The 22,691-nt window shown below is 40.8% G+C and overlaps 1 protein-coding gene across 8 annotated transcripts in view; it reads left to right on the top strand.

Moving 5' to 3' along the window:
- The window catches only part of LOC108718087 (transcription factor Sox-2), a 278,551-nt gene extending 264,276 nt beyond the window's left edge, over nucleotides 1–14,275 (top strand). For 7 of the 8 annotated variants that reach the window (XR_005961612.1, XR_005961610.1, XR_005961613.1 and 4 more), the window contains one exon: nucleotides 13,649–14,275. The gene's annotated coding sequence lies outside the window, so the exon portion shown is untranslated. The remainder of the gene's footprint in view (nucleotides 1–13,648) is intronic. The other variant, XR_005961616.1, reaches the window with a different exon arrangement.
- Nucleotides 14,276–22,691: the final 8,416 nt, after the last annotated feature.

Below are 22,691 nucleotides of genomic sequence, written 5' to 3'. Positions count from 1 at the left end.
GCCTCATTATTATGAAGGAAACAACCGGTAACGAAAGCATACCAAAAATCTAGAGATTTTAACAAATAGTCATTAGTTTCCATGCTCTTTTGCCTTTTACCGGCTGATTTTTTTTTTTTTTTGTGATCTGACATAAATTCATAAATCTATCAGAATGCAATCTTTCAAATGATGGTTTTAATTGGCCGATGACTTAACCTATGAAAGGCAGGACATGGGTAGAGAGCCTGCACTCTTTCTAATGATATCCCAAATGATCTGCAAATATATGTCATTTTGGGACTCCTGGAACCCTCTGTGAGGAGCAATAGTCCGGTTTTTGTGCTGGCTGAAAGGCAGGAAGAAATGGGATGAATTGAGTCCTGTCAGAGATGTCTTCTAGCTGAACAGAAACTCCCAGTAGCTGGGGATCCAGTGCAGGTGCAGTGAGCTGGGGGGATGGGAGATGAAGAAGAGGGGGAGAGTGTTCAGCTAAAAAAGCACATTCTGCACAAAAGACCACACACTGCCAGCCAGCATGGCATCACCTCGCACTTTCAGAGTTTTCTCTTCCCCCCCCCACAGTTCTCAGCTCACAAAGTGGCTATACAGTCCCAGCAGCGAGACTCCTTTAATGAACGTTTGTCACTTGTATGACAGACCCAGAGGCTGCCATTCTGCCCATGAAAGCACAAAGTCTTTCCAGTAAGAGCAGCTTATTAAAGAATAGATTTCTTTACAAGTGGCATAGAACAAGGTGCGATTGACTTACTCCAACCCCCTCCCACTGGGTCATTTTTGGGAGCTCATCTGACTTTTTGATTTGTGGCAAAAACACCATCGCTGGCTTTAAATAAGAAAGTGGGAGGCAGGTTGGTTATGGTGGATCCATAACCATTTTGTATATGGGGAATATGCCTATAGTCAGAATTTTGACGACAATAATCTAATGCTTTATCCTGGATCTACAAACCAATCTGCAGCTCTACAGCCTTATATGTATGTACAGATATCCCTTTTGCCCTGATCCAAATTGCTCACTCTCCAGCACTTACATTCCCCTTACCTCTTGCCTTACTATACATACTCTCCTGCAACTGCAGCACTTTACTCTACACTTCCTTGCCTTACTATACATACTCTCCTGCAGCTGCAGCACTTTACTCTACACTTCCTTGCCTTACTATACATACTCTCCTGCTGCAGCTGCAGCACTTTACTCTACACTTCCTTGCCTTACTATACATACTCTCCTGCTGCAGCTGCAGCACTTTACTCTACACTTCCTTGCCTTACTATACACATCAGCTCCTTCACATTAAATGGATGATAGAGTTTTCTTGCTGCCAGGGAGCAATTCCCAGGCTTCTTTGCCGGCCTGTTCTGAGCAGCTTGGGGCTCTGTGTGGTTAGAGGTGCTGGAGCATTGCGCTGGGAAATTGCTTCTTGTCTGCTTATAAAAAGCCATGTAAGCGGAAAAGTCTTATCTGGGGACAAGTGGCATCAGGCTCTGGTGCAGAACTGCTAGTGCCCAACCAATTGTTTGCTCGCACATAAACTGTATAATGTCTTTTATTCAATTGGGAGTACCATTCCCCAGTCTGGTCTATACCTCCCATAAATTCTTATGGCTAAATATCTGGTGACATATTTTCAGTGACTGATTTAATTTCTGTCCTCACCACAGGCGTTGGGGATGCGGTGCTAGGAGCCCAGTACTACTGGCTCATCATCATCATCATCACGTGTCTGCCAGTCACTTCCCAATTCCTTTCCCCTGCTCAGAAGACCGTATTGTAGGTTACGCCATAGGTAGAAGACTCTACATGGGGTGAATTTGCCAAGGTGCCCTAGTATGTAGCTGATAAGGGATAGACTATAACTGCCGTAACGTTGTTTCTTTGTATTCTGCCTAGATAAAGTGGTGTAACTTGATATTACTGGTCCCTACAGCAAATTGAATTTAGGGCCCCCATCATATACAAATATTGTCCTGTTTTACCCTTATATATTAAAATTGCTCATTAATTAGGACCTCATGGAGACCCTACCCCCTGCTTCCTCTGTAGTTACCCTCACATATAAATGTAGGTATAGTAGAACCCCCATTTTACGTTTTTCAGGGGATCAGGAAAAATTGTATAAAATCCAGGAAAATGTATCAGGGAAATATATTGTGCATAATATATAGGTAGGACCAAAAAAACAACAATGTAAAATGAGTGAAAACTTAAAATCAGGGGATGTAATTTGGGGGTTCTACTATATTTGATATTATCCCCCACCCCCTGGTATGAGGCTGGTAAAATGACTTCGCTCCTCAAAATGGTTCTATAAAAAGCGAATTGATCGAATGTGTCTGGTTCACTCTTTGCGTTGGGGTTATTTTGGTAGCCATAAATCTAGCCCTTCTTTAGGTCTCTACACGATTAGTCCCTGGGCCCCTGAGCAATATCTCTGACTAATTCTCCTTAATATGATCTTTGTAGCCACGTAGCAACTGATAATTGGACCCTTTTTGGAACAATAACGCAATTGACAGTAGGTTTATTATTTAATAAGTCAGGCGCTAGCGTGGCGGTGTCCCTACAGGGGCAGGTCTTTTCTTTGTGCGTTTGGCGCTACTTAGAAAGAACAATGACCATCTAATTGGGTGGATTTCTGGAGATGCTGCCTGGATATGAACTTTCAGATAGGAAAGGTTCCTGGGATAGTTGCTCTCATGCCAGTCCCAACGTCTCCCCCCTGCCAGTTTACACAGTGTGGGATTCTGTAGAGTTGGCTTGTCCTCGGTGCTTAGCAACTGCCTGAATAGCCATTCCCAAAGCAAACGGGGCCTAAAGCCAAACCCAACGATAAGGCAACAGCAGCCTTGTGTCACTCTATATATATATACAGTGGCTCTTCTGGAAGGAATCGCTGCTCTAGAACCATGGTGTAACCCTTTGGTTTGTGCAGGTGCTGCAAGAAAAACATATAGAATCTGAGATACACAGAGGCAGTTTCACTAAACACCACTAACAATTACCTCTATCTACAGTAGAACCCCCATTTTAAATCCCCTGATTTTAAGTTTCCCCTCATTTTACATTGTTGTTTTTTTTGGTACCACCTATATATAATACATAATAATAATATAATACATTTCCCTGATTTTACATTTCCCTGGATTTTATCATACTTTTTATTATATATTTTATTAAACCATTTTTTTCTGGTCCCCTGAAAAAAGTAAAATGGGGGTTCTACTCTGTCTTTCATCTGTATCTGTCATATATCTATGTCTCTCTCTCGCTCTCTCTCTATCTCTCTATCTATCATCATCTATCTCTCTCTCTATCATCTACCATCTGTGTGTGAATACAATTAAAATATATACACCTATTATATTTTGAAAAGGGCTGATGCAAGAACTATGATAAATTATTATATATGTCTATATATGTGTATATGATGTATTATTACTTTGTGTTTGTGTCCCAGGCCAGAGAGTTGCTACCTGTGTGTGAGTCAGTGAGAGGGGTGACAGGGGGGCGCCCTGAATGGGAACATTCCCCTCTCCTGGCCCTGCTGCTTCACCCCAAGCGGGAAACAATGGCAGCTTTGATGCACTAAGCAGGGCCAGCAGCGGGGGACTGGGATGATGTATAACATTCCTCGTCCTGCTGCATCGGATCCTGGGAGAAGGGGAAAGGGGGGCGGCGGGGGAGTGAGAACCAACGTGCACAAATAACTTCACTAACTCTCTCACAAACTCCTTACTTATATATCCACGGGCAGTTTTTTCGTTGGATAGCATGTCCATCTCTGCCCCGAAAAGCTTACAGTCTATTGTAATGTTAGATGCCAATGGCAAGGGCTACCGTTTTCTTGGAATCGAACTGATTTGGGCCACTAAAAAAACATCTTCAACCGGACATAAAGGGCTCATGATGCACATAATAATTAAAGTAGCGAACGCATGATATACATTTATAAATCACATCATTTATCCTTGAACAAAACGAAAAAGAAATGTATATTTTTCCAGTAACGTACCTCGGGCAGTTGGAATAACGAAGACCGATCGCGCACAGGTCCTGCTAAGACCCTAACCCCAAGAGCTGGCACTCTGTTGACTTTAGAGCAGAAGATTATCTTTATTTATACGGCTAGTGTAACTAGGAACGCAAAAAACTGCCAACCCTAATCATACAAAATTATATCCTCGGCTTTTTTTTTATAAGACATTCATCGTCCCCCCATGTAACTTTGCCTGTCCCATAATTGTGAGAACATCGGCACCTGTAAATTGCACAGACAATGGCAATTCCCGTACTAAGGGGAGAGTAATTGTGTCAATGCCGAGCAAGGTGGGAGGCATATTCAACACACAAAGAAGAGAAATGTCCCCACAAGAGACTTTACGAAAAGAAGGGGAAACAAAAACCCGGGTATCATTTCTTCCTCTCCTATCAGAAGGCACAAACATACCCCACACAAGTAGCTGAATGACTATGTACTGTAAATATGTACTTAAAGGGGTGGTTTATCTTTAAGGTAACTTTTAGTATGTTATAGAATGGCCAATTCTAAGCAACTCTTCAATTAGTCTATATTATATATTTTTTATAGTTTTATAGTTCTTTGCCTTTTTCTTCTGACTCTTTGCAGCTTTCAAATGGGCGTCGCTGACCCCTTCTATAAAACAAATGCTCTGTATGGCTACACACGTATTGTTATTGTTACTTTTTATTCCTCATCTTTCTATCCAGTCCTCTCCTATTCATATTCCAGTCTCTTTTTCACATCGGTGCATGGTTGCTAGGGTAATTTGGTCCCTGGCTGCCAGAATGCTTAAAATGCAAATTGAAGAGCTGTTAAATAAAAAGTTAAATAACTCAAAAACCTTAAATAATAAAAAATGAAAACCAATTACAAATTGTCTCAGAATATCACCCTCTACATCAGGTGTCCCCAACCATTTTTTTTTTAAACTTCAGTTTTATTTGCAATATTTGAAAAGAGAAATGGTCATGCAATGACATTTATGACAGCATAGTGATGTGTTTTCTCACACGCAGGTGACATCACAATATGAATAATACAATTGCAGATAAAATCAACCACAAATAGATAAACAAATCAGCTATCAGTACAAGTACAGAAAATAAATGAGAAAGGAAAAGAAAGAGAAATACACAATGTGTTAGCAAAAAACTCGAGATGCTATCAAGGTTGGTTATAGGTGTCCATGAATGTGTACCATTCCCCCCAAATATCATAATGCGACTCCAAAGAATTATCTCTCTCTGCCGCTCCCCTTTCCATGCTACCCCTGATGTTGATTTGATTCAAGCATTCCTGTAGAGTCGGTGTTGTAGCAGTCTTCCAGTATTTAGCTATGAGGGTGGTAGCGGTATTGAAAACATGAAACAGCACTTTTTAGTGGTTTTGGCAATGCGTATAGGATAAATTTGCAGCAGGGCCACTTCAGGAGCCATAGGGAGTTGTTGTTGGAGTAGTTGAGAAATCACCTGAAAGATACGTCGCCAAAAGGTGGAGATTATGCGGCAGTCCCACCACATGTGGAGCAAAGTTCCCTCCTGCCCGCACCCTCTCCAGCAATGCTTGGGGTAAGTAGGTATAATTCTAGCCAGCTTAACCGGGGATAGATGCCACCTATAAACCAGCTTGATGTGGGCCTCTCTATGATTGGTACATTTAGTTGCACCTTGGGGGGCAGCGAGTACATTCCACCATTGCTGTATAGTATAAGTTTTCTGAAGATCCTGCTCCCATTTAATCATATATGGCAACTTACTGTCCAGGTCTTGGGCCAACACTTGTTTATAACACATTGAGATAAGTCGTCTCCCATTCCATGCCTTCTGGCAGAGATATTCCATATTAGTTTTGAGTCTACTAGTTTTATAATCCCTGGATAAGGAAAGGAGCCAGTGAGTGATCTGAAGGTAAGTGTAGTTGTCTCGAGGGTGCAGAGAGTATCTCTCAGAAAGTCTCTGAAACGTCTCCAAGGAGTTCACAAAATAAAGGTCCTGAAGATGTACGATGCCTGCTTCAACCCAAGACGTAGTCCGGATCTGCGGAATAACTGCAGGGAGAGCTGAGATTGGGAACAGCGGAGAGGGAAAAGACCCAAAGTTAAGCTTGGAAGCCAGCCGGTGCCACGTTTGCAAAGTGAACCTGGTGGTAGGCAGGAGTAGGGTAGTGGAGGGCCGGGAAGGTTTGTTTAGCCAGAAGTACTGCGTAAGTTGACGGTTGGCGGCATAACCAAGTTCGAGATCCACCCATTTTCTGTGCCCGAAAGGGGCATGCATTCGGATGGCCGATTCCAGTATCGTAGCGGTGTGGTAGGCCTTAATATTAGGAACACCAAGACCTCCAGAGGTCCTAGAGTATTGGGTGATTTGGAATTTGATCCTGGGTTGCTTACCCTGCCAAATAAACTTATTAATTGAGCGTTGCAAGGCTTGGAGGTAAGTGGGGGGCAGAGAGATTTGTAAAGTTCTGAACAGATATAAAACTTGAGGAAGAATATCCATTTTGGTTGCCACTATACGGCCCAACCATGAAATATGTTCATTGCGCCACTTGGCACAGTCATGGATCACCTTATGCAACAAAGGCTGGTAATTCAGTCTATAGATAGCATCCGGGTTTTTCGGCAACTTAACCCCTAAATAGGTAACATATGAATCACGCCATTCAAAGTTAAAGGAGTGTGTGAGAGCATCCAGGGCTGGTTGCGGGATGTTTATGGGTAGTGCCTGTGTCTTAGAGGTATTTATTTTGTACCAGGAAACCTGCTGGAATCGTTGAAGGCATTGCAAGACATTTGGTATGGTAACTGTAGGGTTGGTCAATGCCAATAAAATATCATCAGCAAAGAGTCCGATTTTCTGAACCCCTGCCTGGGTGGCTAGACCATTGATATTAGGGTTAGATCTAATCATATGTGCCAGTGGTTCAACCATAAGGGCAAATATGAGAGGTGAAAGCGGACACCCCTGACGTGTGCCATTAGTGATATGGAAGGCGTCCGAGAGGGTCCCTGAAATGTTAACCTTGGCAGATGGAGTAGAATAGAGGGGTTGTATTGCCTGGATGAATTCCGGACTTAAAGCAAATTGGCTCAAAGTCTCCCTCATATACAACCAGTGGACCCGGTCGAACGCCTTCTCGGCATCTAAAGAAAGAAGGACTGTGGGTTGTTTGGTTTGTTTAGCTATGTGTAGCAAGTTGTGAAAACGTCTCGTGCTGTCTGAGCCCTGCCTCCCCAGAATAAAACCCACCTGATCGTTATCAATTAGGGTTGGAAGGACATTAGCGAGTCGGGACGCTAGAATCTTGGCATAGAGTTTCAAGTCGGTGTTCAATAGTGCAATAGGGCGATAGTTTTGACATAAATCGGGGGACTTGCCTGGCTTCGGGATTGTCACTATGTGTGCCAAAAGAAATTCGGGCTTAATATAGCCAGTGTCTTTGATATTATTGAACAACTTGGTTAAGTGGGGTATCAAAACCTGCCTGAATTGCTTATAATATATGTTGGAGTAGCCATCTTCCCCCGGGGACTTAGCAGCCTTAAGGTCTAAAATGGTCTGTTCAACCTCCTCTTGGGTAATAGCTTGGTTCAGGGATTCCAATTGCAGGGGAGTGGGACGTGGAAGTCGGATGTCTGCGAGAAACTGGCGGATAGTCTCTTGTGTGGGCCGGGGTTCGGAGGGGTCTTGTTGCAAATTATAAAGTTTAGAATAATATGAGGCAAATTGGTCTGCTATATTCTTAGGGTCAGTTAATTTGGCCTGGGGGGTCGTAATAGAGGCTATCCGTGTCTTGGCTTGTCTATGCTTTAATTGTGAGACTAGAAGTTTGTTGGCCTTATTTCCTGTAGTGTAGTAGTACCGTTTCAGTAACTTCAATCTATGTTGTGTTTTGGCGAAAGAGAGATCATTAAGCTTAGTTCTGGTCTCGGACAGTTGTTGTTGGACGTCGGGGGTAGGCTGAGTCAGAAATTGACATTCCAACTGCTGGAGCTGCTGCTCCAAGTGGAGTTGTTGGTTAGTTCCCTGGGTTTTACAGGCTTTGGCTAAGGAGATCAATTCACCTCGAATGACGGCTTTATGTGCCAGCCAGAGGTTTTGGGGGTCCATATCGGGGCTTGTGTTGTCCTGGAAGTATTGTTTAATTTTATCCTCTATTTTTGTTTAAATTCCGCCTTATGCAGCAGGGACTCGTTAAGCCTCCAGGAACTCATGCATCGTTTATTACCGGATGGCCAGAGCTCCACACACACGGGGGCATGATCAGACCAGGTTCTGAGGCCTATCCATGATTTGGAAATTTGTGCTGTGGTTTGGGGATCCGCTAGTATAAGATCTATTCGGGTATGAGTGGTATGCCTAGGGGAAAAGTAGGTAAATTCCCTGTCTCGTGGATTCTTTGCTCTCCAAACATCAATAAGGGCATGATAATGCAGGGTTTCCCTAAACCTCCTCGCCTGGGCATCAGAAGACAGGGGAGTCGAAAGTGTGGCTGGTCTAAGAACATCCATGGTGGGGTCTGGGGTCGCATTGAAATCACCAGCTACTATACACCTGCCCTTTTTGTGGCGTGCCAATTTCGTTAGAGTAGTGGATAAGAATTGGTTTTGGTGATCATTCGGGGCATATATGTTAATTAAGGTGAAATCCGTGTTACCCAGTGTACATTGTAATAGCAAATAACGGCCCGAGGGGTCGGCGACCACCTTAGACACTTGTGATGGCACTTTAGCGCTGATGAGGATAGAAACTCCCTTGGTTTTAGTAGGTGAGTAAGCATGAAAGCTATGAGGGAATTTCTTATTTAGAAAAGACGGTGGTTTGAGTTTGCAAAAATGCGTTTCTTGATAAAACAATACATCAGCTTTCACACGGAAGGCATCGTGTAGTGCCTGATTACGTTTGTGAGGGGAGTTCAATCCTCTGGCATTTAAAGAGTAAAAGCGTACCATTGTGAGTGTCGAGGTAGTCGCCTATGACCCAAGGAATAAGTACAGGTTACAAACACATTGTGATAAGACATGAATGATAGCTGAAAAAAACAAACTAAACTAGACTGAAACATCAAAGAACAATGACAATAGAAAAAACCTTTGTCGAACAGTTGTTGGTTGTAGGTGGTATCCATAGGAGGGACCACAGGAAATGACTCCTCGATCTTCGCCGTTGGAGTCAAGGGGGGTGGCTAACGGAAAATGAAGAACAGGGCGTTATAACCAAGAGTTCTCCCATGAAGAACCCATATCAGGGTCGCTGTACCAAATAACATCAACGACTTGACAGGACTGCGTTGCAAACGTGTATCAGCCATTAGGAACAGTGTTCCACATTTTAGAGACTTTGCTGGGTGTGGGGTGAGGCGAATCTCTTCTGGTGCGGCGTTGTTCCGCAGGTGGGATAGGGATGTTCCATCTAGCCAGCGCCTTCTTAGCCTCATCAAGAGATGAAAGTGTAGTTGGTGTCCCATTGCGGAGAATGACAAGCTTCACCGGATAACCCCAGCGGTATGGGATACTGTGCTGGCGGAGTAAAAGCGTAATCTCCTGGAAAGCTTTGCGTTTCATAAGCGTGGCTCTGGAAAGATCAGAGTAGATTTCAAGCTGTTGATAAATTGGCGGCCAATTCTCTTTCTGTCTGGCAGAGGCCAATAATTTGTCCTTGGTTTGGAAGAACAGGAGCCGCACAATTACATCTCTGGGAGCCTTCTCTGGTGCCGCCCTGGGCTTAGGAATTCTATGAATGCGGTCTATAGATAGTTCCAAAGCGTGCGCATCGGGCAATATCGCCTTGAGTAGGCCAGAAAGGTAAGTCTCTAGGTCAGGGGCCTGGACTGCCTCCGGTACCCCTCTCAAGCGCAAGTTGTTTCTGCGCGATCTGTCTTCTAGGTCATTTACCTTTTCGCGAAGTGCGTCTGCTTCAGTTTGTACTTTCGTGCAGGATTCCACGAGGTCGTTATGGGCCTCCGCAAACTCACCCAACTTTTCCTCAATGTGGGCCATGCGTTCGCCGATATCGTGGATTTCCCGCCTGAGATCAGTCGCCAGTTGCTTTAGGTCCCCCTGGAGGGTTGTCCTCAGCTCTGTCAGCATTTCTTTTATTTGCTGCGCCGAAGCGGGAGCCGCATCAATCCCCGAAGATGACATGGCCGGCTGCGTAGGCGAAGGCTCTCGCGACTGCTGTTCCAAGATGGCGGGGGGTGAGTCCCGGGGAGGAGAACGGGAGCGCTGTGCAAAGTATGCAGTAACCTTTTTGGTCTCCTTTTTCGGGTTCTTCTTCTGTCCCATGCATCAGCGTCGCACCCCCATGGGTTTTATTCACCCCAATGCTAATGTGCCTGTTGTAACTAGCAGGAGATGGTCTCGGTTAGTCGGAGCGCACTTAATCTGCGTCCATCTTGTGAGCTGTCAAGCTCCGCCCCCTCTGTCCCCAACCATTTTTACCTGTGAGCCACATTCAAATGTAAAAAGAGTCGGGGAGCAACACAAGGATGAAAAAGTCCCTTGGGGTGCCAAATAAGGGTTGTGATTGGTTATATGGTAGCCCGTATGTGGCTGGCTGGTAGCCCCTATGTGACTAGCAGCCTACAGGGCACTATACCTAGTTTTTTTATGGAATTAAAACTTGCTTCCAAGCCTGGAATTCAAAAAGAATCACTTGCTTTGAGGACACTGAGAGCAACATCCAAGAGCTTGGAGAGCAACATGTTGCTCACAAGCTACTGGTTGGGGATCACTGCTCTACATCATACTAAATGTTATCTCAAAGGTGAACAACCTCTTTAAGGGCATAGGGAAGTTGTTGGAGGGAAGCCTCGGGGGCTTATAACTGGGATATCCAACCTGTGGCTCTCCAGCTGTGGTTCAGCTACCACTCCTCCTAAACCTTGCTTGCAGATAGGTGCTATGAGTTGTAGGTGAACAAAAGCTATAGGAAATTGCAGCGGTGGGGTGGCAAATCTACCATCAGAATTCTAATGGACATTACTCTTTAACCTGTTTGAACCAGGCTCTGAATAATGTCCCCAGGGTAGGGGGAATACTTGTGCATATAAAAAAGGAGATCTGCTCACAAAACAAGATTTGGCCTCTCTAGAGTCACCCACCCAAGCACAGGTCTAGCATCTGCATACCCCCTCCTCTTGTACGCATAATAATTGAGTTTGATTCTACCTAGACCTATACACCAATATCATTACAGATTTTTTTGTAAGTTTACTAATATCCCAGAAGGCTCTTAAGGGATGCTGGGAAATGTAGTCAAACACTGCTCGAGGTCTGCAAAATTAGCATCCCTGGTAAAAACATAACTCCAGACAGTCCTACATCCAAGGAAAACCTTTGGAATCCAAAATACTAGTAAAAACTTGCTGTAAAGCAATGTACACATTTTCAGCAGAGCAGAATGGGCAGAACCACTTATTAGGGTGCATCTGGCTGGAGCCCTGGTGCAGGCTGTGCTCCCAAATAAGAGCCCTTTGCATCAGCAGACCCTTTGTTCTGTGCCTCTCCTAAGCATCTGGTGTGGCCCACTTTCCCTGGGCTATCCATCTCACACTCAGGGCCCATAGGGAGGCAGTATCCTATAGCTTATTCACTGTCTAGCAAGCATTTATCTTATTTATTCGCAGAATATCTTCTTTTTAATTTAACTTATGCATAGGAATATGCACTTGAAAAGAACCAGTTTGTACCCTCTGGGTTTCATCTCCATTGCACTTCACTTGCTCAGTGTTGTGTAAACACTGGCAGTTAGTTAAATATGGGTTTCTGGCAATTCTATGTAGTTGATTTGAAGGGGAAGCATATTGTACCCCTCGTGGCCAGCTATAGTGCTATAATGATGTATGTTTGCATATGTTTGGGCCTTTTCCCCTCAAATCTAGCATTGGCAGGTATTATGTCCTTTTAAAGTCTCTAAGTTTTTGCCTTGGACATTGGATTGTGCCAGCTAATAACGAATGGCTTTTTCAAAAGGGTGGCTTTTGTCTGATACTGTTACAATGTCCCTGTCACATATGTCTGTTTGGGAAGTTGATTAAATGTTTCTATATAGATACAAATATACTCCTGAACATCTGTCTGACAAGCAAGAGTCTAGCTGCTTTACTACAGTAGCAACTGTAGTCTTCATTGGTCAGGGTCTGCTGGAAGTTGATGATAACAGTTCAGGATCAGTGTGAGAGCAGCAGGTTGGTTTTGGGGCTCGACATGGGGTATTCTGCCTCTAGCCCAGACCCCACTAGGGACAGTCCCTCAGTATGAACCTCTCTGAGAATCATTCCCTTTTAGCCTTGTCTCTTGATTACTCCTGGAATCCTAACAACTTGCTTCATTAATGATTCATTGATATGACACTGACATGGTAAAGATCTAACATCCCCTAAGGCAGATAAGAGAGACACCTAATCCCTCCTGTGGCCCAGGGCAAGGCAGGCAACCTGTTTAGCTGGCATCATGAGCCCTTTCTTTAACATATAAAATTGATTTGGGCAAATTGTAGAGATAAGCACTTGAAATAAATGCACTTTTAATAAGTGATCATTAAAATGGTTATGTTAAATATAGCTAATTATATGCATGACTTCCTCTTAACAGGAGCTCCTATTCTCTGGGCTGTCCGCTTGGTCCTTCACTATAGCCTGTTGTGGGGGCCTGATTATACTCCATCCATCCATTTCTAGGGATTTTGTAGGCTTAATTAATGCTTTACTGAGTCCCACAGACCCGGAATGGCCCCTCTGCCATTACTTTGGTAAGCATGAGGAGAGGAATGTGTGTCCCACTTCCATTTAGTTTGCCGTAAGAGAACATGATGTTAACTCTTTATGGTCTGTGGCCAATGAAAGCTGATGCCTATGCCGTAACTTGCAATTCTTTTTACAGCAAAACTGAAATCAGTATTATGGTTTTACATCCTCTTCCACTGCCATAAAGGGAAAGTACCACTTATTTGTGTGATTTACTTTCACTATATGTTTCTATGTGTCTTCTTCAGTACAATAGTGTTATTCTTTACTACGAATATTGTTTGTTTGCATATTTGTATTAATTAAGCACTGCGTATCTTGACAGCGCTATATGAATAAATGATGATGATGATGATGATAATTAACATGTATGGGAGTTTCTATGCTGTTTCTTCTGCAGAGGTAGAATAATATATTAAACTGTCAACCCCATTGGCCAAAAATATGCCCATGATGGTTAAATATTTGCTTAATAAGTAGCCACTAAACAAAGCATTTCTCATTATAGAACCATTGTTGTACTCAGCAAATGACATATAGCAAAACATACACATAAACATATGTTATAAATACTGTATTCAGCACTGTCTTGTCTTAGAATTTAGGGGGATTCTGGGTTGTCAGCAGACGGAATGATCCTGTCAGGTATTGCCAATACAATGACCCCTGTGGCTGCTGATGTGCAAATGAGACAGACACACCCAATATGTAATCTAGGTCCAGTCAGATAGGCACACTCTCATACTTCTGACATGTTTAAAAACTCAGTAAGAAAATCTGTACTTCAGCTGATCTGGGCAATTTGCTTTGCAGTGCCTGCTGTCAATGTCTCCAGACATGGCTTGGACAGATGCTGAATTTGTTTTTTTTCTTTGCAGCAGCGGCAGATTATGGAAAGAGTTACGGACATTTACAGAAAAATCAAGAAGGGATTTGCACAACTGGCCATCTGTTTCTCTCTGTGGGACTTTGCACGACACTTGTATTTGCACAAGCAAGAAAGCGTGTGGAAAGAGAACTTCCATCACAGGCACGTTTAAATTCTACCCATCCATTCTATGGCTGCCTGATTCAGAAGACGCTTTCAACCAATGGCTGCTCAGCTGCAGATCTACAGCTCCCAGAATTCACAGCACAGCTACAGAAGCATTTACTGACAAGCCCTGCAACCTTTGTTCTTATTAAATCGTGGAATCAATCAGAGGCATCAAAATGCGAAATTATATATTGCATATAGTTACATAGTTAGATCGGGTTGAAAAAAGAGCAACTTCCATCAAGAAACCCAGCATCCTCCATACATAGACACACTGACCCCTCCATACACTCACAACAACTCTATATATATTATATGTGTCCATAGCCATGTTTGTTCATTATTTATTTACTAGGGCAGTGCCATCAGGCAGAGTGTTTTAGATTGAGATTTTTCTATGTTCCTGCTAAAGAGTTATTTAGAGTTGTATAGCATCATGACCAATAATAAAAGATATACCCTCACAGAGTGCACTTTGCATAGGTTTCCTTATGGCTGCCTTTTCTAGATAAACAGGTGCCCCGCATACAAGACATACTAAGTTCCTACTGGTTTTGTGTTGGTGCCACTGATTCTCTCTTTCCTCTAAAGGTGGCCAGTCTGAGGTTATTTCCATTATAGAGACTGCCACCAGGATGAATTAAATGAAAGCACTTCCCAAATTGTCATACAGAATATCAAACTGGAAAATGCTGTAAAAGGGCAGTTGCGGTATTCGATAGGAATCATTACAATTATACTTGACAATATTACTTGGGAGCAAGTTATAGAACAAGGGAACAATGTTGCACTAGCAGCAAAGCTGTTCACACTAACATCTATATATACCATGTGTCAGTTGTAAACAAGCAATCACCATACAAGACAACACAATTTTAACGCTACAGGTGCCACATACTTATATATAATGGTCCATAGTAATACTGTGTGACAATCTTTACTTTTAATCAAACAATAACTTTAACCAATGGAGCCAGTCCATGCACATAACAGGTGTCAGCCATTTCTACATTATGTAGCCATATAAAAATGTTCTTTAACATGGTGACCTAGTGCACATATCTTGTATTCAGCAGCTATTTTATCATTTAGGTGGAGAAAGATGGCAGTTCAAGAATGATTTAAGGGCTAGGGCTTTGACTATCCAACACATATAGAAAATATTCTAAACAATGATTACACAACATGGCACAGGACAACCACTGCCTCTACTCCACCCCTACTACATCCCCTAGTGGGCAGTACCTAACGCATATTGTAGCTGAATATAACCTCCACTCTTTGGTTTCAGCTTGCACACCCTGCAGGAAATCCCTAAAGTTAGCTGTTCAGTCTGGATCTTACACAAGGATTGTGTAATGAATCACAGCATGTTTGTGTTCTGCACTATGCCTAAAATTACCCTCTACATAATTACTTAGGTAGATCCCACTTCTAGAAATGTGGTCTGGAACCAAATAGTTTTGCTATAGGTTTGGCAATTTTGGGGCCCCAGTGCTGGCACTATACTTAAGGGAAGTTCGCACGCTGATCAAGTAACAGCAGAACAACAGGGCTATTGGAGTGGGGTGGTTATCTCTTCTTTCTGCAGATCACAGTTCTGGCACTCCAGGCTTGTCATTGTGTCCTCTGATAGAAATGACATCCTCTTAAAAATACAAGCTCTCCCCAGAGCTAAAGTTTCACATGGACACAATAATACATGTATATGCACTCATACATGCTCCTTTTGTGAATGTGTGTATACAAGCAAAAATATACAACTGCCTTTTTCTGTACGAAAAATGAAATACTATTTATGTGCCTCCATATATTAAATATGTACACATGTATATTATACAAATAAAGACATATACACACAAATATTGTGTGTGTATATATATATATATATATATATATATATATATATATATATATATATATATATAAAACAGGGAGGAGCACACCCTAAACTTGTTTAGCAACTTGCTAAGGAAAATAAAGTGACAAAGTACAGCACTCAACGGGAATACTTGGGAAAAGAAAATCAAGATTAATTGAAAAAAAAAACGACGTTTCGAACACCAACTGCGCTCTTTCTATATCTATATATATGTGCACACACACATACAGAAATAATTAATTAAAAGATTTTTTAACAAACTGCCCATCAAAGCCATGTTCATGCACTTCTTTTATTTGACTTTAGACCTCTGTTTATGACTAATAGGTTTTTAATGCCTTTTAATTGGGATTTTGGAACCAGCAGAAAAACATTTTCTTGTTGTCTGTGTGTAACATTAGAATTTCCCTGGCCCCACAGTAAAATGATCTTATTTCAAATGTATATCAGGCTTAAGGTAATTTTGCTATGGGGCCAGGAAACATCTAATTATGCCACTGGTTGAACCACAATGCCGATTTTTATTAGTTAGTGCCTTTTAGGGCCTTTTCACTCCTGGGCCCCCAAGTGCTTATCTTAACATCTTCAATGTCATGCTTCCCTGAGGTAATATTGCCACCTGTTTTGAAAAGAAATAGTTTTTTTTATTTATATCTAATAATAACATTGGTATCAAGCATTATTTTTCGCTGGCCAGGCCAGTAAAATACCAGTCTACCCTGACACCAGCAGTGTTCTAGGCTTCCCATACAGGCACCCCAGCAGGTTTCAGTTTTCAATTGGAGGCCCACAGGCCTGATGTGGTCATTTAAGAGGTATCTATGGTCCCCAGCTTGCCCATTAACGCAAATGATTGTATGTCATCTGCTACTCTCCTCAGCACTATCATAAAACATTATGTTGTACAAATTACTGTTTTAGAAGAAAAAACACAGACGTTTTAGTATCCCTGGTATTGTACTCTGGTATCTGTCTATATCATTTCACATAAAGCACATTAATAATACACACAATCACAACTACATAATCAAATAGCCATCTCCAGGTTCCAGCTAAATGTTGGTCTATGTCACAGTCCTAAAAGTGGAGTTTGTTTGGTCAGAAATCTAATCATGCAAAAATCTAATCTGAGGAATGACAAACCAGAGACACGCCTATGGGAATTTCCACCCTGTTGTATTAATTCTTAGCTTTTGCACTGAACTTGAAAATTTCAAGGAAAATAGGTTCCAAGAGCCATAAGCTAACAACTGTGACTCATACTGTCTATTTAACAGAAGCTTTCACTTATGTTTTCATTTTTTTTAATATAGTGAATAATATATTGAATAATATATTGAATAATAATATAGTGTAAAATAATAGCATGAGGCTGAAGGGTGTTTTTATACAGGTCAGTGTTTTTATACAGGTCATGGAACTCTGAGGTGACTTCTAATATTCTCATATTTTGCAACAGGGGGTACTTTATTTATTATAATACACAAGTTTCAGTGAGTCATGTGACTAAGCTACAATTTTAACCAATGACATCACCAAGCACTGTTTATAAGGGTATAATTTACAGGATATTTATAGCTCTTGTGTATTATGTAGTGGATCATGTACCTCCTACTGTAATTTATAAAGATATTATGTCACTGAGGAGTTATGTGACCATATAAAAGCACGAGGCCGAAGGTCGGGTGCTTTTAAACAGGTCACATAACTCCAAGGTGACTTCTAATAAATTTCAGTAGGGGGTACATTATGCATTATAATGTACATTTTGTGTGAAATTTCGGGAGGGGGGGTCGGCGTACAATTCTGGTCGCCAACGTCCAATTTGGGCGCATTGACATCCAACTTGGGCGCGACGGCGTTCAATTTGAACCTGGCAGTGTCAAATTCAGACACGCAGCGTCAAATTCAGAGGCCGGGGATCCCTGTTATAAACACTCGTTCTGACGTCAGAGCGCGCCGTTTATAAGGATATCATTTACAGTCTGGTCCCATAGAGAAATGACCAGACTGTAGATTATAAAAATACAATTGTTTTTCTTTTAAACTTTCTACCTTCCTTGTAATTAGCTGAGCCAGTTTACACCAAAATAATGGGCTCTAAAAAGCCACCATGTCCTTTCACCCCTTTTCACCACCCAAATGACTTTTATTTTTGTTAAACAAAACAATAGGGAAAATGAAGTGCTGCACTAGTACTTTTCATAAAACGTCATAAGTATATACTTTAAGAATATACTAATCCCTTTAACCACGGCAGAAAAATTATGGATAAAGCTACTCTGCTTTAACCAAAAGCACCAGCCAGTGTATATTTTATGAAGAATAATAAAGCAATCAAGTAAAGCAGGCTAGCACACACAACGATTTAAACCGGGTCATACCCCTGGTGCGTTTATTGCGTCACAACGTTTCGGGGCCTTCCCCCTTCGTCAGGTGACGAATAAACGCACCAGGGCTATGACCCCGGTTTAACTCGCTGTGTGTGCTAGCCTGCTTTACTTGATTATTCGTTATTTTGGGGGGTGCCGTCTCCCTACCTAAGGCTTCTAAGCACCAAGCAGAAACACTACTGAAGGGCCTGAGTGTGCACGTGACCTTCCTTGAATAATAAAGCAAGACATTCTGGACTGAGGTCCAACATGTTCTGCACCTATTCAAGTTGTGCTAATGTTTAAAAGTACTGTCTGTGACTTCCAAAGCCTTCAAAAGGAGGAAAATAAAAGAATGCCTCTGCAATACCCTTTTTTAAACTGCTTCTGCAAACTGTAGGGAAGTATATATTATATTTTGGATATAATTTACATTTTCACACTATGGGAGAACTAATTGATATTTTTCATATAATATTTTAAAATGTCTGTGAAGGTTCTCATTCATCCAGGTCATGGTATATCTATAGTAATAAGCCAAATCAACTGGACTTGCTTTCTTTTTCCTTGAAGACATTTAATTCAGAATTCTGAATTGAGAAAACCAGTCAAACGTCTTCAAGGCAAGCAAAAATACAGCAAGTCCAGTTGATTTGACTTATTACTATAGAAATACTTTAAAACATCTGTGTAGTTTTTTCACAGTTGATTCCCCCAGGAGTTCATTTCTTTATTTCCATGGCCCCTGCTCTGGTTTGCAACATGCTAAAAACCTAGGACTGGGTGAATAAGATGAGTTTATTAATTATGCTAAGATACAAAATGCTTCCAAGACAATTTATTGCATCTTTGTGACTGCTGCATATTTACCTCTGCTCTCTTTCCAGGCATTGATGAGTTAAGCCAACATGGCATGTCTGTCATGTTTGGAAACAGTCACTAAAAAAGACAACTTTGAAGTGACAGTTCCACTTATTTTTTTGTCAGAAACAGGCTTAGGGTAAGTGACAGCTGTGTGTTCTATATCGATTATATGGCATCAGCATTTATCTGTATGGCCGCAAGAGAAACAGAGCAGAGAAAACTGCCTCTAATAACCAATGCTCAAGGAGCAACTCTCTGTGGAACCACCTTATGCTTCTCAGTCCTCACCCTGGGAGGCAGTTATTAATGAACTCTGTAGATTGTTAGCTTTCACACGCAGGGAACTCTGTAGCCTTTGTGTTTGTTCATCTTCTTACATTATATTCACACTGCCCTATCTGTATATACACCCTTTAATACACTCTTGATGCTTTATACATTTATAATACCACTGATGTGTACTACGTAATGGCTCCAGGACAGCAACAATTATATTTATTATGAAAGTGTTAAATTGTGTTTGATTCTGATGTGGGTAATCAGAAAAATGTATCTACTCAGGTTTATGTCTCTTGGAAGGGGTTTCAAGGTAGAGAGCACACTGGAGTTCTACATTGCTGTCTGGAGATGAAGTATCCTTTAATCAATTCATATAGTACCAACAATGTGCATTAAACTCACAAAAAAAACCCCAGCATACTAAGTGAAGTAATATAGATAAAAGGATGGTAGAATTCACAAATAGGGTAAATCCACACACTTTAAAGGGTCATTATCAATCAATTTAGGTTCAAAAATATTGTGTTTCTAGTGTTACCTGAGTAAAAATCCTAATGCTGAACAATTGTATGAATTTAGTGGTACCGATGATATAGGGTAAGGTGGCATTTTTCTTATAGGCAGTAACACAAAGGGGGTACTACTAACTGATACATCTATGTAAGGTTTTACCCATGTCAGTGACAATTTTTACATGATTATATGATTTAAGGTCTGGCAAGTTAAAAATTCAGACACGTGAGAAGATGATATGGTATGAATGGTATTAGAATACATAATAATTCCAAATGCCGAAATACATTGTATATTTTTTTAATCTAAGCTGATCAAAGTTGTAGAAAGGGGAACTGATTTCTACTTGCAGTCTGTACAAACATATATGCTAATTCTAATAATGGTACAGATATTTTTTAATTTAATTTTAATTAAATTAAAAATAATTTTTTAAATGCTTATTTGGCTTTGCTTTCTTTTCAAGCTCTTTTGTAGCTTACATCTTTACCCAGCTAAGAAACACTACTGAATATAATTTACAACAATAGGTAATGTATTTTATTAGGGTCAATGATATGGCTTGCTCCTGGCACACATTCATGAATCTTGAGGCCTTGTTCCTGAAAGAGAATGTCATTGCCTGGTGTTAACTCTTGAAAACAATAAGACACATGGAGCTGTGCCTCTATTGATCCTTTGTCACCACGTATTAGTCACTTACAATAACTTTTCCTGAAGTTTTACTTACGGGCACGTGAGCTTTGGATAGTGCTTGGTGAAGGAGAGTAATTATGCCCTTAAATGTTTGTTCTTAAGTCTTGCGTTAAATAGGAAAGAAAAGGAAGATACATGCATCAGGCCCTTCACAATCACCCTCAAGCATTTTAGCCCCAATCAATAAAGAAAATAAGACGCTTGCGCCTGATTCTGAAAGTCATTTTCTTTATAAAATATAAGATAACAACTAATTAGATCTTTCCTTTATTTCTTGTAGTAGACGGATCAAAAAAAATGCTCATTGGTTGCTATTGGCAAGTGCTCTAGTGATTTAGCTTTTGTGAAATTTTATTACATACACTGCAAATGTTCACAAAAGCCATTTGGTCGCAAACTTTGCTAGGAAGTCCTTGAAGTCTGTAATCGGACAAAAAGGATAAAAACATGGTCGCTAACATTCGCAATAGTCTTTGAGAATATTTCTCTGTGCACTAATGACGCATATTACATTCCCCCATTATTTTGTTGTTATACTAGTAAGAAAAGTGGATGCCTTTAATTCCTTTACTTACTGTATATAAGTGGCTTGTACTAAATCTTCTCAGCACTAGATGTTAGTTTAAGTTACACAATCATAAGAAAATAAGGTTAATTCTTTATATTATATTTGTAATATGTCATTTTATGAGACCAGCAATGTTTAGTAAGTATAAGAACTGCATATACAATTAATTAGAAATATTTTCCAAAGGGTAAGTTGGTTAACAGTAGGAAATGTTTAACAGCAGTACAGAAGGCAGTATAAAGCTCATATGAGATTCCCTTTGCTTGCAGTGCTATGACAAATTTTTTGTTTGGGCTGATCTTTATACAACAGCTGGCCCAAGGGATTGCCTAAATGCCCTAATGATTGATCCAGGGCTCATTGATCAGAATATGACATAGATATGCCACAAATCCTGTTATATGTTGGCTTCTTACATGTGGTTATGTAAGTTAGCTAATCGGAAATACTGGGGGGTCCCAAACACACTGTTATTATTTAATAACAGTTGGCTGAACCTCACACAGTATATAACATCCAAGCAAGTCTCATGCATTGTTGCAAAGTTCTACCCGATAACAGTAACAACAAGCGTATGTCAAATATGAGACTCATCTTCATGAATTGTGAGTCAACAAACATAACTGTGAATAAGGCTTGTTAACTTTGAATTTGACCATAGAAAATTTATGGCAAGTGCATTTTAAAAAGACAACAGCTGTTTGACTTTTTCTTTTTTTCATGCATTTTATTTGTCAAGATGAGTCACTTACCTACTGTCTACTCTGTGTTGGCTAAAGGCAATCCTTGGCACAGTGAGTTAATAGTGAAGTAGGAATTCCACTTTGGCACCCAAAAGCATGTCAATCTCACACGTGCACATCAGTGGGATTTCAAATGATCAAACAAATAAATAAACAAACAAACAAAAACCTTACAGTATGAATTCTCCTGGGTGGCAGAAAACATGTAAAATGGATTTTACAACAACCTTCCTCAAATATAAGATATATTAAAGTTTCATAATTCAGGTAAAAAAATGGGTGACCAAAAAAATTGCATTTTTCCATTAGATTTAAATCTTTAACATTTGAGTTCAGAAAACCCAATTTAAAAATACTAAAAACTAGCTTTTTTGACGCAGTTTAGAAATATCTGGGCCACTAAGCATAAAAATCTAAAGAACACAGCTTTAAATGGAAGCCATGTGTGAAGTGAATAACTAAACTGCAATACCAGTTGTGTTCCTTAGATTGATGGCACACTGGCAGCTTTGTCCCGAAGTTGCTTTCCAAGGCAATTTTGTACAGTTATGTGAGTGATATGTTTTAACTTAACATTAATGTAGGTGTGAAGTGGTGGAAGTTTTGTTGTGTGCAGGAGGGGAGGCAAAAACAAGCCCTCAGCATTAAGAGTACAGTCAATCTGGTCTAGTTTGAATTTGCAAGTTTGCATATTGCAGTGATTACAGTGGTTAAAAGATAGAGGCACTTTCCCTAACTTAAACACTGAAATATGATTCTGTAAATGAAGTCGCATTTTAAAGACAGGCAAATGTCTCTTCAGCAATATGTTCATAGGCCCTTTGGTAATGCAGGGTTAATATCCTCTTTCTCTCCACATTGCAGAGGACCAAGCACAGGCCCTGGTTAAACACAGAAATAAACAGACAAAGCAAAGCAAGTGGCAGCCGGCACTCCAGATGCAGGTGCAAACTAGGACAAGAATCTTT

The sequence above is a fragment of the Xenopus laevis genome, chromosome 5S (genome assembly GCF_017654675.1).
Source record: "Xenopus laevis strain J_2021 chromosome 5S, Xenopus_laevis_v10.1, whole genome shotgun sequence".
In the NCBI taxonomy this organism is placed as follows: domain Eukaryota; kingdom Metazoa; phylum Chordata; class Amphibia; order Anura; family Pipidae; genus Xenopus; species Xenopus laevis.
This window is presented reverse-complemented; position numbering and strand designations above follow the sequence as displayed.